Source organism: Chiloscyllium plagiosum, chromosome 13 (assembly GCF_004010195.1).
Source record: "Chiloscyllium plagiosum isolate BGI_BamShark_2017 chromosome 13, ASM401019v2, whole genome shotgun sequence".
In the NCBI taxonomy this organism is placed as follows: Eukaryota; Metazoa; Chordata; class Chondrichthyes; order Orectolobiformes; family Hemiscylliidae; genus Chiloscyllium; species Chiloscyllium plagiosum.
Genome location: NC_057722.1, coordinates 207,886 through 230,595, shown reverse-complemented (window position 1 = coordinate 230,595; position 22,710 = coordinate 207,886). Strand labels below are relative to the sequence as shown.

The 22,710-nt window shown below is 41.8% G+C and overlaps 1 long non-coding RNA gene across 1 annotated transcript in view; it reads left to right on the top strand.

Annotated features, from left to right (window-relative positions):
* The window catches only part of LOC122556261, a 70,688-nt gene that overhangs the window by 25,852 nt on the left and 22,126 nt on the right, over positions 1–22,710 (top strand). The window lies entirely within an intron of this gene.

The window sequence follows — 22,710 nt, the reverse complement described above, 5'->3', positions numbered from 1 at the left end:
GTGAAGGAGGCCCAGGACGTCCATGTCCTCGGCAGAGTGGGAGGGGGAGTTGAAATGTTGGGCCACGGGGCGGTGTGGTTGATTGGTGCGGGTGTCCCGGAGATGTTCCCTAAAGCGCTCTGCTTGGAGGCGCCCAGTCTCCCCAATGTAGAGGAGACTGCATCGGGAGCAACGGATACAATAAATGATATTAGTGGATGTGCAAGTAAAACTTTGATGGATGTGGAAGGCTCCTTTTAGGGCCTTGGTTGTGTTGTCCGAGTTGAAGTGGTGTCCTCCTTCATCTGGATGTAAGGATACTAGTGATAGTGGGTCATGTCTTTTTGTGGCTAGTTAGTGTCCGTGTATCCTAGTGGCTGGTTGCCTGCCTGTCTGCCCAATGTAGTACTTGTAACATTCCTTGCATGGTATTTTATAAATGACATTTTGTTTTGCTAGTTTTTATAGGGTCCTTTAGGCTCATCAGCCACTGTTTGTGTGTTGGTAGGTTGGTGGGCTACTATGATACCAAGGGGTCAGAGTAGTCTGGTTGACACCTCCTGAGATGTCTTTGTATGGTAATGTGACTAGAGTTTGTGTATTGTCTCTGTTTGGGTTTGTTGCTAAGAATCGGCAGACTGATTTATTTGCTACCTGTTCTTCTCTAATACAGTGTATAGGTATTTTTCTTTTACTGCTTGTAGTTCCTGGGGTGCTGCAGTGTGTTGTGGCCGGTTTTAAATAATGTCCTGATGCAGCTCTGTTTGTGGGTGTCAGGATGATTGCTTCTGTAGTTAAGTATCTGGTCTGTGTGTGTTGTTTTCCTGCAGATACTGGTCTGAAGTTCTCCATTCACTCTTCGCTCCAGTGTGACGACTAGGAAGGGGAGTCGATTGTGTCCCTCTCTTTCAATGAGCATCATTACCTAATGGCATTCTCCTGCTTCATGCCCATAGTCTTGCACACCATTCCTATCCAGGTAATCATCCAATGCTCCCTTGAATGCTTCAGTTGAATCTGCCTCCACCACATTTCCAGGCAGTTCATTCCACACATTAACTACCCACTGAGTGAAAAAAGGCTTTTTTTTCACAACACCTTTTGCTTCCTTTGTACATCACTTTCAATTTGTGCTCTCTCTTTTTTTTTTCCTTTTTATGGCCAGGAACAGTTCCCCTCTAACTACTCTGTCTAGCCTGCTCGTGACTTTGACTCAATCTGTCAAACTTCCTCTCAGCCATCTTCTCTCCCAAGGAGAACAGTCCCCTTTTTTTTTAATCTGTCCATTTTTCTGAAGTTCCTAATCTTTGGAACCATTTTAGAAACTTTTTTTTCCCACGTATTAATGTCCTGGCTGTAATGTGACAACCAGAACTGAATTGAAAAGCGCAGCAGGTCAGGCAGCATCCGAGGAGCAGGAGAATCGACGTTTCGGGCATAAGCCCTTCTTCAGAACTGTGAGGCCTCTTCCAGAATACAGTGTCCAGTTCTGGTCACCCAGATGGATGGATATTATTAAGCTGGAGAGGATTCAGAAAAAATTCACCAGGATGTAGCCAGGTATGGAAGGTTTGAGTTGTAAAGAAAGGCTGGGACGTTTTTTCACTGGAGGTCGAAAGGGAACCTGATAGAAGCTTATAAAATGAGAGGTATATGGTAATTCCCATTTCCCTAGGATGGAATTTCAAGACGGGGGGCATATTTTAAGGGGAGAGGGGAGAGGAGAGAGATTTTAAAAAAAGACACACGGCTTTTTTTTAAAACAAGAGGGTGGCTCATATGTGGAATGAACTTGCTGAGGATATGGGTACAATTATAATGTTCAAAAGACATTTGGATAAGTACATGAATAGGAAAGGTTTGGAGGAATATGGGTCAGGAACAGGCAGGTGGGACTAATTTAGGATTATGTTCGGCATGCATCAGCGGTTCTGTTTCCATGCTGTATGACTCTGACTCTAAGTGTCGTACAGAGTCCAACATCCCCTCCTTTGGTCTTTTACACCATGCTCTAATACTGGAGCTTCATCAGATATATTTCTTACAATTGTCATTGCGGCAGGTGAACTGATGCATCGTACTGCAGCTGCAAAAAAAGGCAGCTTGGATGCATACTGTCTTAACAATTTGCTCCTTTTTCTTAATGAATAAGGTAATAATATTTCAGGCACTTGCATGTTGGATCCAGCAGTCCTCAATTTTGCCCCTCCTTGGCACTGGACTAATGTCTGTACAGAATTAAATTCAAACTACTGCCAATGCATAATTGGCAGCCTCATTTCTGAATTTAAACTGTCAATTCCCCACCTCCTGTCCTGTACCCCTCGTAATTCTGTGAAAACTAGAGGGAGTAGTAGATGAAAATGAATTGGAATGATGATTCAGAGTTTTAATAACAACTTCCCACCCAAACAAAACCATTTGCTCTTAGGAGTTAAAATCGAGCTTCTTGCTCCAACACTTCTCATTTCTGCTGTGTCTTCATGAGTGAAGTATTCAGAAATTGCATCTAATTTTGAAGGAAATGGAAAATCAGGTCCGATCTAATGGTCCAAACTGTATTCTATCAGGCTGCCCATTTAGTCAACCACAAAGTGTCATCAGTCAGATTTACTGTGGAGAATATCACATTATTTAGCAAGCTTTGCTTCACCTTTTGCAAAGATTTTCTTTAGAAAATGGGTTAAGCTCAATAATTGCAGTATTTTCTGAAAGCCGCACTCTGTGCGGAAAGATTTCAATGCATCAGCAATTGTGGTCTCTCGAAGATACTTCAACTCTGTTAAGTCACTGAAAATGAGGAGATGTATGAAACCTGTTCTGTAATATTCCTTGATATTGAACATATTGCAATTCCTGCAGAGCTAATGTTCCAAAGCAATAATATGGTTGAGATCTGGAGTCAACTTTCACAGCAAGCTATTGTAGGAAATGAGCCTGACCCAAAACTCATCAAGGCTGTGACAATGACTTGTTTCATGCTCCTGAATGAAGCTATAGATGCTGAGATTCTGCAATAATAGCAGAAAATATTGAAAATACTCACCAGACCTGACAGCATCTGTGGAGGGAGAAAAAGGATTAATAAGGGAAATTTAAGAATAGGCCCAGAGGAACAACGTAGAAATAGGCTATTCAGTCCTTCAAACACGCTCCACCATTTAACATGGTCATGGCTGATCTTATCCTGGTCCCAACTCGACATTACTGCCTGCTCCCCATAGCCCTTTATCCTGCCCTTCATCAGAAACCTATCTATTTCCTTCTTGAATCTGTTGACTGATTCTGTTTCCCCTGCATACTGGGGCAGTGAGTTCCACAGATTCACAACCATCTGAGAAATAGTTTTTCCTCAGCTCAGTTTGAACCTCTTGATTAGATTACTTTACAGTGTGGAAACAGGCCCTTCGGCCCAACAAGTCCACACTGACCTGCCAAAGTGCAAACCACCCATACCCCTGCATTTACCCCTTACCTAACACTACGGACAATTTAACATGGCCAATTCACCTGACCTGCACATCTTTGGACTGTGGGAGGAAACCGGAGCACCCGGAGGAAATCCACGCAAACACGGGGAGAATGTGCAAACTCCCCACAGTCAGTCGCCTGAGGTGGGAATTTAACCCAGGTCTCTAGCGCTGTGAGGCAGCAGTGCTAACCACTGTGCCACCGTGCCGCCCCAACCTACCTCCTCTGACTCAAAATCTATGACCTCTTTTTCAAGACTGTCCCACAGTGAGGATCATCTGTTGCATGTCCACCTTATCGATCTCCTTTAACATTTTATATACTTCAATCAGATTCCCCCCTCATTTTTCTGAACTCCAGTGAGTACATGCCCAAGTTATTCAGCCACTCCTCTTACAGCAGCCCTTTCGTCCCTAGCTTGATCTCGTGAACCTCCTCTGAACTACCTCCAGTGCCACCACAACCTTCCTTAATAAGGAGACCAGAGCTGGATACAATATTTTAGATGTGGTTTCATCAATGCTTTATATAATTGTAACAGCACTTATTTACTTTCACAATCCAGTCCTTTATTATAAACTATTCCATTAGTCTTTCATATTATATGCTACATCTGCATACCCACTTTCTGCAATTCATGCACCAGGACACCTATATCCCTCCACACTGATGCTCTTTGAATCTGCTTCCAACTTGGATAATAATTTGGCCTTTTGTCTCTCCCAGCCAAAATGGACAAACTCACACTTACATGTCTGGCGCTGGAAAAGTACACTAGGTCAGACAGTGTCCGAGGAGCAGGAGAGTCCACATTTCAAACATAAGCTCTTTATCAGGAATGTGGGGGGTGGGGTGGGGTCTGGGGAGGGGCTCAATGGGTCTGAAAGATAAATGGGAGAGGGAGTGGGGCTGGGGGATAGGGAAATGAAAGTGGGCTTTTCCAGTGCCACACGTTTGACTCTGATGTCCAGCATCTGCAGTCCTCACTTTCTTCAAACCTCACACTTGTCCACATCAAACTCTATCTGCCAGATTCTGGCCAGATTTTGCCAGTCAAAATCGATCTGTAAGCTATTTATCTCCTCATCACTGCCTGCTTTCCTACCTATTTTAATATCGCTTGTGAATTTTGCTACCTTACATTCTGTACTAGCTTGCAGATCGTTGATATAGATGGGGTGAATAGTTGAAGCCTGAGGACTGAACCTTGCAGCACTCCATTAGCTACTATTCACTGTTCAGAGAAAGACCCATTTATCCTGACCCTCTGCTTTCTATCAGCCAAGCCAATATTCTACACATAATGCCCTGGGATCTAACCTTCTGGATCAATCTTTTATGCAACATCTTGTCAAATGCCTTCTGGAAGTGTAGATATACCACATCAACCAGATCGCCATTATCTACTTTGCTGGTTACACCTTCTAGCAGGTTTGTCAAGCACTGCCTGCTCTTGATGAAACTGTGTTGACACTAGTGAATTGAGCTTTGTTTTTCCAGCAATTTCCACACTACAGAGGTCAAACTAATTGGTCTATAGTTGCTCGTTTTGCTGATCTGCTTTTCTGAATATGGTTGTCATATTAGCATGTTTCCAATTCACTGGTACCTTTCCAGAATCCAGAGAAATTTAGAAAATCATAACTAATGCAGCCACTGTCTCTGCTGCCACTTACTTTAATGCCCTAGGCCATCAGCCCTTGGTGATTTTATCTGTCATTAATCCTATCCGTTTACTCAACACCACCTCTCTAGTTACAGTAATTTCACCACATTCCTCTGTAATTGCAGTTTTTGTGAAGGAATTATTATCTTCCACTTTGAAAACAGAGACAAAGCATTGGTTAGCATCTTTGCCATTTTTCCATTTCCCATTAATATCGCAGGGAAGCAGATAAGCTGGCAAACTAGCCTGGAAGGAAGTAGATGGCATGTCTATTGCCTTCTAATGACCATGCCATTTTACCAGTCATGGGAATCTTGAGCCACTGAAATGGTTAATTAAAGAACCTCTTCATCCCTCCATTGACACTTTCTCATTAGGTGGTTGTGGGAATGATGTTGAAGGTGCTGTTGGAAAGATGTTCTGAAACTTAACAGGGTTCTGGAAAGATTTACAAAGATGTTGCCAGGGTTGGAGGATTTGAGCTGGAGGGAGACGCTGAATGGGCTAGAGGAGACAATCGGGTAAACGTTGTCGACCATCCAGTGGACTTCCGGGGAGACACTTTACTTTTTAGACACCTTTGGTCATTGTTTGGGATGCATCCTCATCCTCCAGGTGCAGTACCACCAATGACCAGTGCAAGCCATTGCACTGTGAACTACTGGCTCTTTGGTGCACTGGCCCTTGGAGGTGGATACCGTATCCTAGTTTGGAATGCCATCCCCATCAGCAGTCATTCAATTGACTTTTTGCAACAAAGTGTTGCATAATATTTCACTGCCAAAAGCAGAGTTAGACCTAGCTACCAGCCCCTTTGATGGGCCACTTCCAATAAGTAAGTAGAATTAAGCCTGACCTTTCATCAGTTATTTCCACAGTTGCCCTGTGTGTACTTATTTTTAATGCTGACCAAGTTGGGAGATAGAGATAAGAATGCATTAAATATTTCAGTAGACATCACTAGTGTGGTGCAATGCTATGCCAGACTAACCTTGGTGATGCAGTATCAAATTATAAGGTGGTGGCAGATTTATTAAATGATTACTTTGTATTTGGCTTCACAGTAGAGGCAGAGGATTAATTGAAGGAGAAACCACAAATAAATCAAGGGAGAAAATTAGTGAATTCAATCAAAATAACAAATGGAAATGTAGAAAATAATAATAGGACTTGAAATCCCAGGATTTGATGGTTCCCACCCTAGGTAATTAGGGTTTTGATTAAAAAAGACACACATGTAGATTTTTATCTTGCCTCATCAGTTACAATTTGCAAAAATACAAGTTCAAGTGGAAAACCAAAATACCAGGCTGACTCCTGGATGATAGGACTGATGTGTGGAGAGAGACTGGATCGGTTGGGATAATGTTCACTGACCTTTAGAAGGATGAAGGGGAATCTCATAGAAACCTATAAAATTATAATAGGATGAGGCAGGGTAAATGCAAGAACGATGTTCTCAAAGACTGGGAAGTCCAGAGCCAGGAGTCGCAGTGTGAGGATGTGGGATGGACCATTCAGGACTGAGATAAGGAGAAATGCTGAGCCTGTGGAATTCTCTGCCACAGAAAATGGTTGAGGCCAAAACACTGAATATTTTCAAGAAGGAGTTAGATATAGGATAGGACCAAAGGGTATCAAGTGTCTTTGAGCTGAAGTATAAAATACAAGAGCAGGGATGATATGCTGGAACTGTAAACACAACCAGCCAGGCTGGAATACTGTGATCACCATGTGAGAGGAAGAATGTAATTGCACTGGCAAGAGTGCAGACAAGATTTACTAGGATGTTGCCTGGCTGGAGGCTCTGAGCAATGATAAAAGATTGGATTGGCTGGGCATGTTACTTTGGAGCAATGAAGGTTGAGAGGGAACTGGATAGAAGTGTATAAGATTATGAAGGGCATAGATATGGTGGATAGGAAAACACTTTATCCATTAGTGGTGGGGTCAATAACGAGGAGGCATAGATTTAAGAGAGAAGTGGTAGAAGGCTAGGAGAAGAAGAGAAGAGCATGTTTGAAGCCTAAACTTGGAGCATGTTTGAAGCCTAAAATTCATTGAGTCAAAACTTTTGCAACCATTAAACAAGTTATATAGTCATAGAACTGTACAACAAGGAAACAGACACTTCGGTCCAACATGATTAATTTAGGATATCTGGTTGGCATAAACCAGTCCAATTTGACAGCATTTGGCCCATAACCCTATAAACCTTTCTTATTCATATACCCATCCAAATGCCTTTTAAATGTTGTAATTGTACCAGTCTCCACGACTTCCTCTGACAACTTATTCCAGATATGTACCATTCTGTGTGAATAATTTACTCCTTCGATCCCTTATAAATCTTTCCTCTCTCACCTCAAACCTCTAGTTTTGAACTCACCAGCCAAGGAAAAAGGACCTTGGCCATTCAGCCTTTCCATGCCACTCTATAAGGTCACTCGTCAGCCTATGATGCTCTAGGTGAAAATTGCCTAGCCCGTTCAGCCTCCCTATAGCTCAAATCCTCCAACACTGGCAACATTTTTGCAAATCTTTCTTGAACCTTGTCAAGTTTCAGAACATCTTTGCAATAACAGGAAGACCAGAATTGAACACACTATTCCAAAAGTAGTCTAACCAATGTCCAGTACAGCTGCAACATAACCTCCCATTTCCTATTCTCAATGCACTGACCAATAAAGGCAAGCATACCAAATGCCTTTTTCACTATCCTGTCTACCTTAGACTCCATTTTCAAGGAACTATGAACCTTCACTGCAAGGTCTTATTCAGCAACATTCCCCAGGATCTTATCATTAAGTATATAAATTCTGTCCTGGTTTGCCTTTCCAAAATGCAGCACCTCACATTTATCTAAATTAAACTCCATCTGCCACTCCTCAGCCCATTGACCCATTTGATCAAAATCCAATTGTACGCTGAGGTAACCTCCTTTACTGTCCATGACACCTCCAATTTTGGTGTCATCTGCAAACTTAGTTTTCATACTTCTATGTTCACATCCAAATCATTTATATAAATGACAAAAAACAGTCACAGGCCTCCTGTCTGAAAAGCAATTCTTCATCACCGTCTGTATCCAAATGGCTAGTTTTCTCTCTGTATTCCACGTGCTCTAACCCTGCTAACCTGTCCACCATAAGGAACCTTGTTGAACGCCTTACTGATGTTATTCACCTTTGCCATCGCCTTCAGGACTAGGGATGAAAAGTTAGAAAATTGGATTAATGCAATCAGATCTTTGACTGGTATGGTCAAGATGGGCTGAATAGCCTTTTGAGTTATAAACATTGTGTCACTGATCTGTGTGGTGGAGCTTGCTGATTTGGAAAATACTGTCAAAGAAGCCTTGGTGAACTGATGTATCTTGTTGATCATATATTTTGTAGCCACAATGTGGCAGTATTGGAGGAAGCAAATGTATGTATATTGGGCAGGGCGCTCTTGGTTCGGGCATCATTTAAACAGACTGCTTTATGGTAGATGGTGTTTTAGCTTCCTGAGTGGTGTTGGCACTAAATCATCCTTATCAAGAGATATTTCATCACAGTCCTGTCTTGTACCTTGTGGAGTGTTTCTGATCATCTGAGGGTCTTTCCTTGCTGATCACGGCCAAACTTATGAACCACGGTGAGGGATGGTAAACAATGCAATCAACACAGGTTTCAGATTATGACCAATAGAAATATGGTAAATATGTACATTGAATCTCAGTATAGCGGCACAGTGGTTAGCACTGCTGCCTCACAGCGCCAGAGACCTGGGTTCAATTCCCACCTCGGGCAACTGTCTGTGTGGAGTTTGCACATTCTCCCAGTGTCTGCATGGGTTTCCTCCCATAAGCCAAAGTTCGCAGTGGGACCATTCGGCACATCCATTTTGGCGTGAGAGATTTGGCGCAGCCTATTTTGCCACAGAACTGTTTTGGTGCAGATATAGGTTTTCAGTAGTTTGTACTTGTTATTAAAATAAATTATAAGGAAAAGGAAAAGTGCTCATATGACGGCTATATATACGTATTTGATATGCTGTTGATAAGATAACAAAGTTTTGCAGATGAGAGAGGAAGGACATTTGCAAAGCTCGAATTCACGTTATAAATGGTGACTGAGTGAAACAAATTAATGAACATTTGCATGCAGCTTCGGCATCTAAGGTGGAAAGAGATACCGTCCATTACAAAGATAAAAGTACGAGCCGCTGAAACTGTAGAGGGAAGTTTGCAAGTGATTAACGAGTTGTTGGAAGCTTGCCAAGGAACGATGCCCAACGACAGAACTCTGAAGAAAATTGTTAGTAGGACAAGGAAAGAAATTCCTGCTTACCCAGTAAATCCAAGAAATTTACAAGAACTTGTAATTCCAGATAGTTTTAAAACATATTCTGTTAATGAATATAATGAATAGAAGAATAGAATAGAATAGAAGAATACAGCGCAGTACAGGCCCTTGGGCCCTCGATGTTGCGCCGATCCAGCTGACAGCAGTAGCACTATCTGCAGAATTCTTATATTTGGAAGAAAAAGGGACGCCGAGTTTCTGAAACAATCAAAAAAGTTATATGTTGATGGAACATTTAAAATTTCCCCACCTCTATTTTCACAAGTTTGTTATTTTAGGGGAAATACATAAAGGTGTGTTCCCACTGTTGTATGCTTTACTCCCAAATAAGTTACGAACAACATATGATAAATTATTTGAAATGGTTCTGGAAATACAGCCTGAATGCTGTCCTGACATTATCAACTGTGACTTTGAACTTGCAAATTTCAAAAGTTTACAGCAGCATTTTCCTTCTGCAGAAATCTGGAGTTTTTTTTCACCTGGCTCAAAATATGAGAAAACATCTTGCCAGTTTGGGACACTTGAGTAAGTATAACATTGACTGACTGAGTTTTCTTTGAGAGTTTGCATTTATTCTGATTGATTGAAAACATTGATGAAGCAATTGAACATTTGGCTGATGCGCTTCCAGATGAACTGCAACCGCTGCTGGGCTGGTTCGAGGATAACTGTGAGTAGAAGATTACGCAGAGGAAATGGTCGGCGTCCACTGCCTTTTCCAACTGGAATGTGGAATTTATATGAAAGAACTTTAAACAATGAGGACAGAACAAACAATCATGCAGAAGCTGCCCACAGGAGATTACAATGCAAACTTGGGAGTGGAATATCCAGTTATTTGGAAATTTATTGACCGTTTACGAAAAGTTCAGAGAGGAAGGGACATTTACTATGAGCATCTGGTAGCAGGGAAATTCAGGGAAGTAGCGCTAGAATACAAACACTCGTAAGAAGATTAGTGAGAGAAATGATGTTGAGTATTTACGAGGGATTGCCCATAATTTTGAATAAACGTCATATTTTAGATTTTTTGTAATTAACTTATTTCTTTTATTTTTTCTTTTTAACATTTTTACTAAAGAGAATAAACATTTTTATTTTTATTGCTTTCATTAATACTTTTAACTGTACAAAATGGGCCGCGCCAAATCGCTCGCACCAAAATGGCTGTGCCAAATGGTCCTAAACCCTCAAGTTGTGCAGGTTAGGTGAATTGGCCATGCTAAATTGCCCATAGTGTTCAGGGATGTGTAGGGTAGGGGTTATTGTAGAGTAATAGGGTAGGGGAATGGTTTGGGTGGGATACTTTTTGGAGGGTTGATGTGGACTTGTTGGGCTGATTTTTAGATTAGATTCCCTACAGTGTGGAAACAGGCCCTTTGACCCAACCAGTCCACACCGACCCTCCGAACAGCAACCCACCCAGACCCATTTCCCTCTGACTAATGCACCTAGCACTAGGGGCAATTTAGCATGGCCAATTCACCTGACCTGCACATCTTTGGACTGTGTGGGAGGAAACCGGAGCACCCGGAGGAAACCCACGCAGACACTGGGAGAACGTCTATGTGGAGTTTGCACAGTCACCCGAAGCTGGAATCGAACCTGGGACTCTGGTGCTGTGAGGCAGCAGTGCTAACCACTGAGCCACCGTGCTGCCCCATGTGGTGTAGGGATTCTATGATTCATCTGCAGGCTACGGATGAGGTATTTCACCATGTTAAGTCCTTGGGACTGTACCCATTCCTTGGGCTTTATGACTTCCTTTGGTCCGAGTGAGAGTTCTAATATTGTAGAGTTGTGTACCTTTGTTTCTTTCTCCCTTTCCCCACTGTTTGACCCCCTTTCTCTCCTAAGTCTGCCCCAGTTAAACCACTCGGATAGTAAACACGAATAAAATGTATCCTCGATTGGTCCCTGTACAAAAAGCTTTGTTTGAGTGTGCATTCTTTATCTGCCCAGCATTTATCTGGTGCTGTGGGACAATGGGAACTCTTGGTTTTGATTATGATCCAATGTGTGACCTGCTTTCGATTGGGCTCTGTCATCTCCTTGATCATAACAAACCGATGGATGTCAATGTCTCTCCAACCAAATTTGGAGTAGGTGATCAAGTAATCAATATCTCTGAGTGGAGAATGGTTTTAGTTTAGTGTTTGAAAAGCTTTGTCCTTTCTGACTTTGGGAGCCAACGACCTTTTCCCATAACTGGGATATTCCCCATCGAAAAGTTTAGATTCAAATGATAGAGTCAGGAATTGAGTTGCTTGTTGCAGAATTTCAAGGGTCCAACCTTCTCTTGGACTCACAATGTGTACGTGGTTTGGTAAGTGGCACCTCCTGAATATGGTTTAGATATGTTGAATATCAAGGGAAGATGGTTAATTTCTCTTTCATTGCTGATAGACTTTCAGAAAGCATATGGTAAGGTTTCAAATCAAAGATTATGACTGAATCAGACAGTATAAATAACTGGAAGTAGTATTTCGACTTGAACAATTTTTAATCCAAGAAATATAGAACTGAGTAGAGATAAATGGACCAATTTTTGAATGCCAAGTATTGGTCGCCAAGGATCTTTTAGCTGCCTTCATCTTTTGCATTTTTTTATCTTCAGATGAAAATACAGTAAGTTATATATTGGTCATTCTATTATAACACTTGTTTCACCAATGTGAATTTAGTTAAAACGACCAATTGCGACACTGTTTTTGCAGTGCAAACTTTTAAAATGAGGGTGGCTATATTGCAATTACAGCACCAACACTTTAAGCGCTGTTTCCAGAGCGTGATATTTTTCTATAACACAGGGCTGCACAAGAACTGAACCATTGCATTGTGAAAGAACTGACTGTACCCAATGTAACAATTGCTATCTACATATGTAGACAGAAATAGGAAATTGCAACTGGACGATGACAGAACAAGTGAATGGGAAGAACTGTGCTGAATGGAGTTCAACACAGGAAATAGTAAGGCTATCCACGTTGGATTTAAGAGAAATAATTTGCAATATTTCTGAAGTGGAACTAGACATGGCATTGTTGAGAAGCAAGATCTTCCTCTGCATCTTTGTTAATATCAGCCACCAGTTTCAACAGAACAGGAACTTTAATTCTCTTGTGTCCCTTCATCTGCATCTGCTGTTATACTATCATCTCTTAGAGTGTTTCACCTGTCTTTCAATCTGTATTTGAACTCTTCCCTATACATTTGTCAGTTGGAATCATATTTAAGACACTATCAAGGGAGACATAGTTGTGCAGTCTGTCAGGCCCATTCTGTCTAACAACTTTTCCTGCAACATGTTCAATTCAAATAAATCCACTGAGGGCAATTCATCAGAGGAAAAATTCCTCATCATTTTGTGTGAACTCTAACCTCAATGCTGTAATTCAATCCAACGAAACAAGACTGAATTTCCTGGTTAGCAGGGAGGGGGGGTGGTCGAGGGGGGGGAAAGAGTCAAAATTATCATTGGTTTTCACTATGAAGAGAGAGAGACTGTCATTTTAGGGTGGATTCCATATCTGCTTTCATTCTCGGGGCAACCTGTAACAACACTGGAACAGAGTCTACACCTTGTAAGACCATCAGAAATAGGAACTGGTGTAGGCCGTTTTGTCATTTGAACCTGCTTTCCTATCTAGGAGGATCATGGCTGATCTGACATGTCTCACCACCACTTTCCTGCCTCCTCCATGTACCCCTTGATTCCCCAACTTATCAAGAATCTATCTATCTTGGTTTTAAATCTACCACAGATCTCTATGGCAAGGAGTTCCAAAGAAGCAACACTTCTATGAGAAGAAATTCCTCCATGTTTGGTTTTAAACTGTCACTACTTTATTCTGAGACTGTGGCCTCTGGTCCTAGATTATTCCCATAAGGGGGAAACATCCTCTCAGCATTTACTCTGTCAAGCCGCTTAAGAATGAGGTCACCTCTCATTCTTCTAAACTTGAATAGAGTCCCAACCTGTTCAGGCTTTGCTCATAAGACAATCCCACCATGCCGTGTGAATCTTCTAAGATGATATCACTCCTGAAATATGGGACCAAACTGCTCACAGTACATCAGTGTGACCTCATTAGCACCTACAGTTGCAGTAAGACTATTTTAAAAACAAATTTCTGGAAAAGCTCAGCAGTTTTGGCAGCATCTGTGGAGAGAAAGCAAGACTAACGTTTTGAGTCCAGTGACCCCCCTCCAGAAGTTAGTTCTGGGATTTGAGCATTTATGCTCAGGAGTTCCATCAGTGTGCAGCCTTTGGAGGAAGTTAGGAAGATCAAATCTGGGGATGAGCTTCACTGGACTAGGTTATTGATGATAATGAAAGGGGACAATTCAAGATAAATGGTTGGTGTCTCATAAAGCATGGCATGGGGCAGGAAAGCACAGCAGGGAGAGTTTTCACATGTCCCAACATATGGAGTGTGTGTGGCCAACAAAGGCATGACAATTCACAAAACCATGCGTTCATGGGGTAAATTGAGGATATTCATGATTATACAAAGAGATGAATGGAAATGGGGAAGGGGTGCTGCTGCAAGTTCATTGAAGCCACAAAAGGGGACATGAAAGATTGGGCCTTGTCTACACCTCAGGCAGAGTTTGTAATTCAGTCACAGCAACAAGAAGCTAAAACCTTGCCCTGTCCGATTCCATTCAACAAAAATGCTATGAAATAGCTGTCACCACATGTACTTTGGGCAGAGTAAATTATTTTTTTTTGAGGATTGGAGTATAATTCTTTTGAATGTGAGCCCATGCTTCAGAGATGACACATTCTTACACCAAATTTTAAGTATAAAATGGCATGGTTTAAGATGTTCAAGGCTGGCTTTTTTTTTTTTGGCTTCTATATCTCAGCCACCCTTCCAATGAAAATCTAAGATGTTAACACTGCAAGTTAAAGTCTTGCTGGTGCATCTTCAGGGAGTTCAGAGGCGGCTTCCTCTTAAGGTAGAGGTGGAACTGACATGGCACTGATCTCTTGTGGCCTTTGAAGGATTGTAGCTTAGTTTCACCAAAGTGATGCCTCAAACTTGAATTTCACATTTGGAGAGAGTGTAGGGGTAAGTTCCAACATGTTAGTTGGTGAGTCTAGGATGAGGGAAAAAATTTTTTTATATTAGAGCTAGACATTTCAAGGGTAAAACCATGAAAGGTTTCGACATGCAAAAAAGTGGGAGGAGTTTGGAACTCTTCAAGTAACAGTTGGTGTTCGGCAATTTAATTTAAAATCTGAGATTGGTAGCTTTTTGTTAGACAAGGGTGAGTAGGGGGAGCTAGGCTTCAGATCAGTTCTTGAATTGTGAAATCAGCATGAGATTTTTTTTCCCTACATTCCTATACTACTCCATTAATGTTATGGAATTGGGCATTTACTTTGATAAAGGGTTAATAACGCCATGCAGTAAAACTGACTAGCAGAGATGAACAGATAGCAATATACTGGATGTAGTTGGGTGACATTAATTCCTTTGATTGGAATGTGGGACATTTTTCTACTGGGGAAGTAGGATTAGGTGTGAGAGCTGTAATATATTTTTGATTAGGAGACTTGGTATAAGTCTGAGTCACTCTGCCCTGCTAAGAGATGCCTGATGGCCAAACAGCCTAAGAGGTCAGAAGTCTGTCACATAAGCAATCTAGGACCTGTGTATGGAGTATCTTTATGATTGGCTGATGAAATTTTGTTGCCAGTCAACGACTGGATTAAAAATGTGATATTTATGAAAGCACAATAAAATGGCTGCTGATGTTTATCTGCTTGCAATGCTACAGTCTACCTGTCTCTCTGCGTATGTCTCCATATTCAGGCCAAGTCTGTCAACACAGAAGAAATTAAAGAACTGTATTTATATGAGTATTTCCAGAATTTTCAATTTTTATTTATGAGTAATGATGGGGAAAAACAATCTGGAATGAGCTGATAGTTGCAAAGTATCAGTTAGATATAGAGTTCTCATTAATTCTTCAGTTCCAAGAAACAAGTTTTGTCTTTTGACTATTATTCTCTGTGAAAGAAATGTGAGGTGAGGGCAGAGTGAGCTGTCAGTGTGATGTAAACTCAGGCAGAGGTAAATGTTAATTTAATGCTTATCGACAATGAAGGGACATCGAGCAATAAGCTTTTGAGGCACAGTTTTTAAATGGTTATTACTCACTAGCATATCTGACTGACTAATGGACCAGCCCACGAGTGACCCTTCAATATTCTCTAGTTTGTATTTATATTGGCTATACGAGCACTGGGAATGTAAAGCATTCATAAACAGAAGGGCAGTTGCTGCCCACCATTGTGTAAAATCAATCTCCACTGTCAAAACATTGTCTGCTGGATGTTGCAAAACATGTAGCAAATTCAAAGCTGAGGTTAAATAAGTCACAAATACGTTCCATTGTAATTTAGGAAATACACATGCATGGAGCATACATTTTAGAGGAAGGCAGAAATTGGATTTCTATTAAAGATTTATTATATTAATTCAGTGGGAATAGGCTGCAATATACACAGCAGTCATACAATATCAAATCTTTGTCACAAGGTCTCCTGAGATTTGACTGTTGTCACCCCAGGTCTTATGAATCTTGGCTTCCAGTAGTTGAAATATATGAAATTAAGCTCATAAGTATGGCTTGGAGGAAGGAACCCATCCTTTCTCTTTGGTTGTAGGAACAAGGAATATCTTAGAAAACAGATTATCTGGTTGGGGTTTCAGCACACCGGGAGAACAAAGGTTTTAATTTTGTGGGGGAATGGTTGAATTGAGATGTCGGGATAGTGCAAGATAATAGGGGACTCTGGAGGAAGTGTTTGGGGACTTAGTGGGTTCTGGTGCAGATGGCGCCCATCACAAGCTGTGCTCTGTCATCAATTTCCCTCCTCTGGATCCAAAGTGTCACTCGAAAACAACTGAAAGAACACCCAAAGTGAGCAGAGTCTGTATCCATTGATGAATGCAAGTACAGAAATCCATATTTTCTGGAAGCTCGAACATCATAACAGCAAAGTCATGAAGCAGCTCAGCTACATTTAATTTGCAACCATTTCATTGCTCATTTCAGAGAGAAGGTACTGAGGGGTCAGATGCTGATCAAAGGTGATTGGCACCATTGGTCGGCAAATCAAACATTTGGTATTTCAATGATGCAGCAATGACACTGCAAAAGGCTAATGCTGCTTGCATTTGAAAGCTTAGGGGCCTTTTTAGGCTGGTTCCTGGGAGTCTAGGGCTACCCACTGTGTGACCATGGCTCATGACACCATTGTACCCTCCCCCTCTTTCTCTCCTTCCACCCCACACCCCGGTGCCGAGCACCGATGCAATGCTGCCCATGCTTCAACCCCACACAATGCTGAAGCTGTGATTCTGTTCCTTGGACTGGCCTGAGAAGAGGACGAGGGTGGGGTTCCCCCAGTATAGTCCAGACATTTTTTTAACCTCTTTAGAATCATAGAATCCCTACAGTGTGGAAACAGGCCATTTGGCCCAACAAGTCCACACCGACCCTCTGAAGAGTATCCCCACCCAGACCCATTTCCCCTACCCTATTACTCAACATTCCCTCCCTGACTAATGCATCTAACCTACACATCCCTGAACACTTCGGGCAATTTTGCATGGCCACCTCACCTAACCTGCACATCATTGGAATGTGGGAGAAAACGGGAGCACCGGGAGGAAAGCCGCGCAGACACTGGGAGAATATGCAAACTCCACACAGACCGTCATGAGAGACTGTAATTGAACCTGCATCCTTGGCGCTGCAAGGCCCACAGCAGTGCTAACCACTGAGCCACCGTGAGCCTATACTCATTCATGGGATGTGGCTGGACCAGCATTCATTGCCCACTCCTAGAGGGCAGTTAAGACTTAACCATAATGCTGTGGGTCTGGAGTCAGGCCAGACCAATATGGATGCCATATTTCCTTCCCTAAAAGGACATGAGTGAACCAGATGGGTTTATCCTGACAATTTTTCCAATAAATGATATGTTGTACCCACTATTAATGAATATGGTGAGCTGGTGAATGAAGAAGGGCTTATGCCCGAAACGTCGATTCTCCTGTTCCCTGGATGCTGCCTGACCTGCGCTTCTCCAGCAACACATTTTCAGTTCCTTTTGATGAAACCGTGCAACTCTTCCCAATCATCTTTTGATTTCATAAGTGAGGGTGAGTATAATGTGGCAAAACATAAAATTGTTGTTTTTGGTAAGAAGAATGGAAAAGGAAAGTATTACTTAAACAGAGAAGGACTGCAGAATGCCAAGGTGCAGAGAGATTTTAGGCCTTCTGGTGCAAGGTTCATGAAAACAAATTGCAACAATAATCGATAAGGCTATTGGGATACTAACTTGTTTACGAATGTGGAATTGTACATAGCAAGTTTTAGTCATACAGAGCACTGGGAGATCACATTTTGAATAATGTGTGCAGTATTGGGGCAGCACAGTTGTCAGTGGTTAATGCTGCTGCCTCTCAGCACCAGGGACCTGGGTTCAATCGCAGCCTTGGGCAACTGTGTGTACGGAGTCTGCAAATTCTCCGATGTCTGCCTGGGTTTCCTCTGGGTACACCAGTTTCCTCCCACATTCCAAAGATGTGCAGGTTAGGTGGATTAGATTATCATAGAGATTGCAATTCCAGAAGTACTTCATTGGCTATAAAGTGCTTTAGCATATCCTGGCTGAAAATGTGTTGCTGGAAAAGCGCAGCAGGTCAGGCAGCATCCAAGGAGCAGGAGAATCGACATTTCGGGCATGAGCCCTTCCTGAAGAAAGCTCATGCCCGAAACGTCGATTCTCCTGCTCCTTGGATGATGCCTGACCTGTGCTTTTCCAGCAACACATTTTCAGCTCTGATCTCCAGCATCTGCAGTCCTCACTTTCTCTTAGCATATCCTGGGTCTATTTTCCTTGGAGCATAAGAAGCTGAAGAGTGACCTTGCAGAGGTTTATAAAATCATGAGGGGCATGGATGAGGTGAATGACTTTTTCCCAGGCTGGGGGAAGTCCATAAACTAGTAGTCATAGGTTTAAGGTGAGGGGAAAGATTTAAAAGAGACCTAAGGGGCATCTGGATGGGTATATGTTCAGGAAAGGGTTAGAGGGATATGGGTCAAATGCTGGTAGATGGGACTAGATTTATTTAGGATATCTGGTTGGCATGCTTGTGTTGGACTGAAGGGTCTGTTTCCATGCTATACGTCTCTATGACCAAGGAGAATTTTCCTACGCTTGTTCAGAAACATGTCATGGGATCTTTTTATGTCTGGCCGAAAGGGAAGATAACTTCTCCTTTCAATTAATTAATTGGCACCTCCCAGAAGTATAGCACTCCTTCAGCATTGCAAAGGAGTGGCATGTCATTGTAGACTTCTGTACAGAACTGCTTGGAACAGATGTTGAAAAGACAATGCTCTGACAGAGTTGAGAATGTTACTAACTAAACCACAGCTGACACCAATATTGTTTTCATGCTGGAATGCTCTTTACTTCATAGAACAGCAGTGACCTGTGTAACTGGCCTCACTCACTTTGGGAGTTCTGTCCAACACTGAAATTACAAAGAAAGTTGAATATTGGTGACATAAAGTTACTGTTTCTTCAGTTTCCTCAATCACTGGCTGCAGAAACAGGTGAAAATCAATCTCCCCAAATTCCAAATTGACACCAGTAATTCAACATTTTGGTCAAGTTTGATATTTCTTGACAGATTTGACAGCTAAAAGCAGTGAAACATGCTCTGGAGATTTTCACTTTCCATAAATTACTCCACAAACAAAATCGTGAGTGAATGAATTAATCAAATGCTGAATCCATGGGGTTGATTGATTTTTGGTTCTTTTGAAAGAAGATTATGTTAACCATTTTTAGAGATAAATGTACACCGACAGAAATTTCATGCTGCTCCTAGGATTGTGAAAGTTGCAATCTTTTTGGCTATGATCGCTTTTCTTAGTTATAAGGTGGAGTGCATCAGTTTCTGCCTTCCTGCTTTTGGGAATGTGCCCCTTTGTCACGTTGCTGAGTTTCATGGTGGTAGACAAAATCGAAACTAGCAACTCTGTTAGTCACTTTGATTTCCTTAATGATCTGGTATTCAAAAATCTCCGCTCTCAGGAAGCAAGCGTCATTGAACAGCATTGATTCATTCTCCCTGAAGTATCGTCTTAGATCTTCATCTGCTTCACAACTAACTTGACTTCAAGTGCTCCCATCCAATCTTTTAAGAAGCTCCATCACTTGATTTGATCATTTGATTCTATTGCAATGAGTTGATTTTTTTTTCACACGCTGCTTTTTCAATGGTATCGCTTTTCCTCCAGAACACAGCACAATATTCAATTCGTGTCACGACTGAGTCAGGAAGAGAATATTGATTCCTTAGTTGTGCCAAGTTTCATGAATAACAATTTTTTTTTTTTTTTTTGCAAACAAGACCTATGCAAGCAAAAATGTAACGATTATGGAAAAGTTTAAACAGTGCCATTACACAGCCACCTGCTCTGTTGAGATTTCTGTTCAGCACAACAATCTGGGTCATTTCCAGACCACTATTTGTTGCAATGTCCAATGTACACCTCCAAGACATTTTAATTGTGTTTCAGGATTCAACAAAAGGTTAAATCAAATGGAAAAAAAAGTTATCTACTTTAGCACAGTTGACGATGCTTCTGGGTCAAAAAGTGTGGAACTGGAAAAGCACAGCAGGTCAGGCAGCATCCGAGGAGCAGGAGAATTGACATTCTCAGGCATAAGCCCTTAATCAGGAATGGTGGGGGGGATGCTGAGAGATAAGTCGGGGGTGGAGCTGGGGGAGGGTAGCTGGGAAGGTGATAGGTAGTTGCGGTGGGGCGTGGTGATATATAGGAGGGGAGGGCGGAGTGGACACTTGGGAAAGAAGACAGACAGGTAGAACAGTTCGAGGGTGGTACCAAGTTGGAGGGTTGGATCTGGAATGAGGGGGAGGGGAGATGAGGAAACTGGTGAAATCAACATTGCTGTGTAGTTGGAGCACAAGTGGAAGATGAGATATTCTTCCTCCAGGCGTTGGTGGCTTGAATTTGGCAGTGGAGGAGGCCCAGGACTTGCATCCTTGTCTGAGTGGAAGGAGGAGTTGAGGTGGTTGGCCACAGGGTGGTGGGTTGTTTTGATGCATGTGTCCTAGAGATGTTCCCTGAAACATTCCACGAGTTGGCATCCTGCCTCTACAATGTAGAGGAGACCACATCTAGAGCAAAGCACACAGATGAGGTGTTTAGATGTGCAGAAAGATGCTTCTGGGAATGAGATAGGCAGGATGCTAATCGACGTTGATCTAGAAGGTTGCCTGAAACAGATTGCTATTGCTGACAGTTCCTGTAGTGCTGTTTGTGTTACAATGAGACTTGTAGTTTCTAATTCCTCTCTGCACAATAGAGAGATGGCTAACTTATCCCTTCCTGATAATGTGACCAGCAACTGTTTCCTCTTCCCTGTGTGTGATTTTTATCTGGTACAGGAGATTTCCACAAACACTTTTTTTTTCTTTACACTGTCTTGTACATAAATGAAAGTTAGGATGTCATGTTGTGGCTATACAGGACATTGGTTTGGTCATTTTTTTTTTTTTGGAATACTGCATTTAAGTCTGGGAAGATGTTGTTAAACTTCAGAGGGTTCAGAAAAGATTTACAAGGATGCTGCTAGGGTTGGAGGGTTGAGCTATTGGGAGAGGTTGAATAGGCTGTGGTTATTTATCCTGGAGCATTAGAGGCTGAGGGACGACCTTAGAGCTTTAAAAGCATGAGAGGGATGGATAGAATGAATAGCTAAAGATCTTATCCCCAGGGTAGAGGAGTCCAAAACTAGGGGGCATAGGTTTGAGGTGAGAGGGGAAAGATTTAAAAGGGCCCTAAGGGGCAACTTTCTCATGCAGAGGATGGTGGAAGCTGCTACAATTACCACACTTTAATTGCATCTAGATGGGTACATGAATAGGAAGGATTTAGAAGGATATGGGCCAAATGTTGGCAAATGGAACTCGAATAATTTAGGATATCTGGCAGCATGGATGAGTTGGACCAAAAGGTCTTTTTCCCAGCTGGACAACTCTTTGATTCTATGACTCGATAATTCTGTTGTCTGCAAGTACATCTCTCACTTAGCAGCGACATCAGAAGATGGAAGTCTGTATGTCATGATGTAGCATGTCCATTCTCATTATATTGCATCACATTATATCTCACTATAGATTCGGCAGGTGATGAACTTAAAATTTTCAAGGTACCTACCCAGTTATCAAAGGTTGTTAATGCAGATGTAGCTGCATGTTCTGGGAGTAAGTGACTGTGTGGGATGTAAATTTCCAAAGTTGTCTTTGAAAATTTGCAACACTAAGCACTGAAGCCTGCATCTACATTGTGTACCAGCTGACATTGGGGGTGGGGGGGGAATATCGTGGTAAATGTCATCAGAAAATTGCAACCAAATTAGTTGTAACAAAGTTACATGAACAAGGGAATGCATTTTAAATATATACTCCGTAAAATAAGAATTAAGTGCGGGAGTTAAAGAATCAAATATGATGCAAATTTTTATCTCATGGCAAATAGTTAGTGCAAGCCAGTGCATTGCAAACCCTATGATGGAAGTATTTTTAATCATGGCATTCAAAAGGGCATTAGAAGATTAATTGAAAAGAAACTATGCATGGTTATGGGAAAAAGGCAGGAGAATGGCATTAACTCATAATGCTCATTTGGACAGTTGGTGCAGGCTTGATGAGCTGAATGATCTTTAACAATGTTGTGGTTCTGAATAGACCAGAGGACCTCTTGGAGTTGCTGCATCACTGTTTGCTTATGGCTGATCATCTTCCATAACCCTATGAGATCAAAGATCTAGCTCAGCCTCAATCACGCTCAACAGTCACAGATGCTCCACTGTTTCGGGATGCACACAACCCTTTCAATGAACTAATTTCTCCTCATCTCAGTGCTAAATGATAGACTCCTTATCTTGAGAATATGCCTCTGTTTTTCAGATTCCCCTGCCAGTGGGGAACAACCACTCAGTGACGACCCTGTCAACCCCTCAAATCTTTAATTGTATGCTCAACTAAGCTCAATTTTCATTCTTCTGTACTCAGCAGATTGTAGACCCAATTTACTCAGCATAATCTTCTCATCCCAGGAATTGACCTAATGAACATTTGCTGTACTGACTCCAATAGAGTATATCCTCTC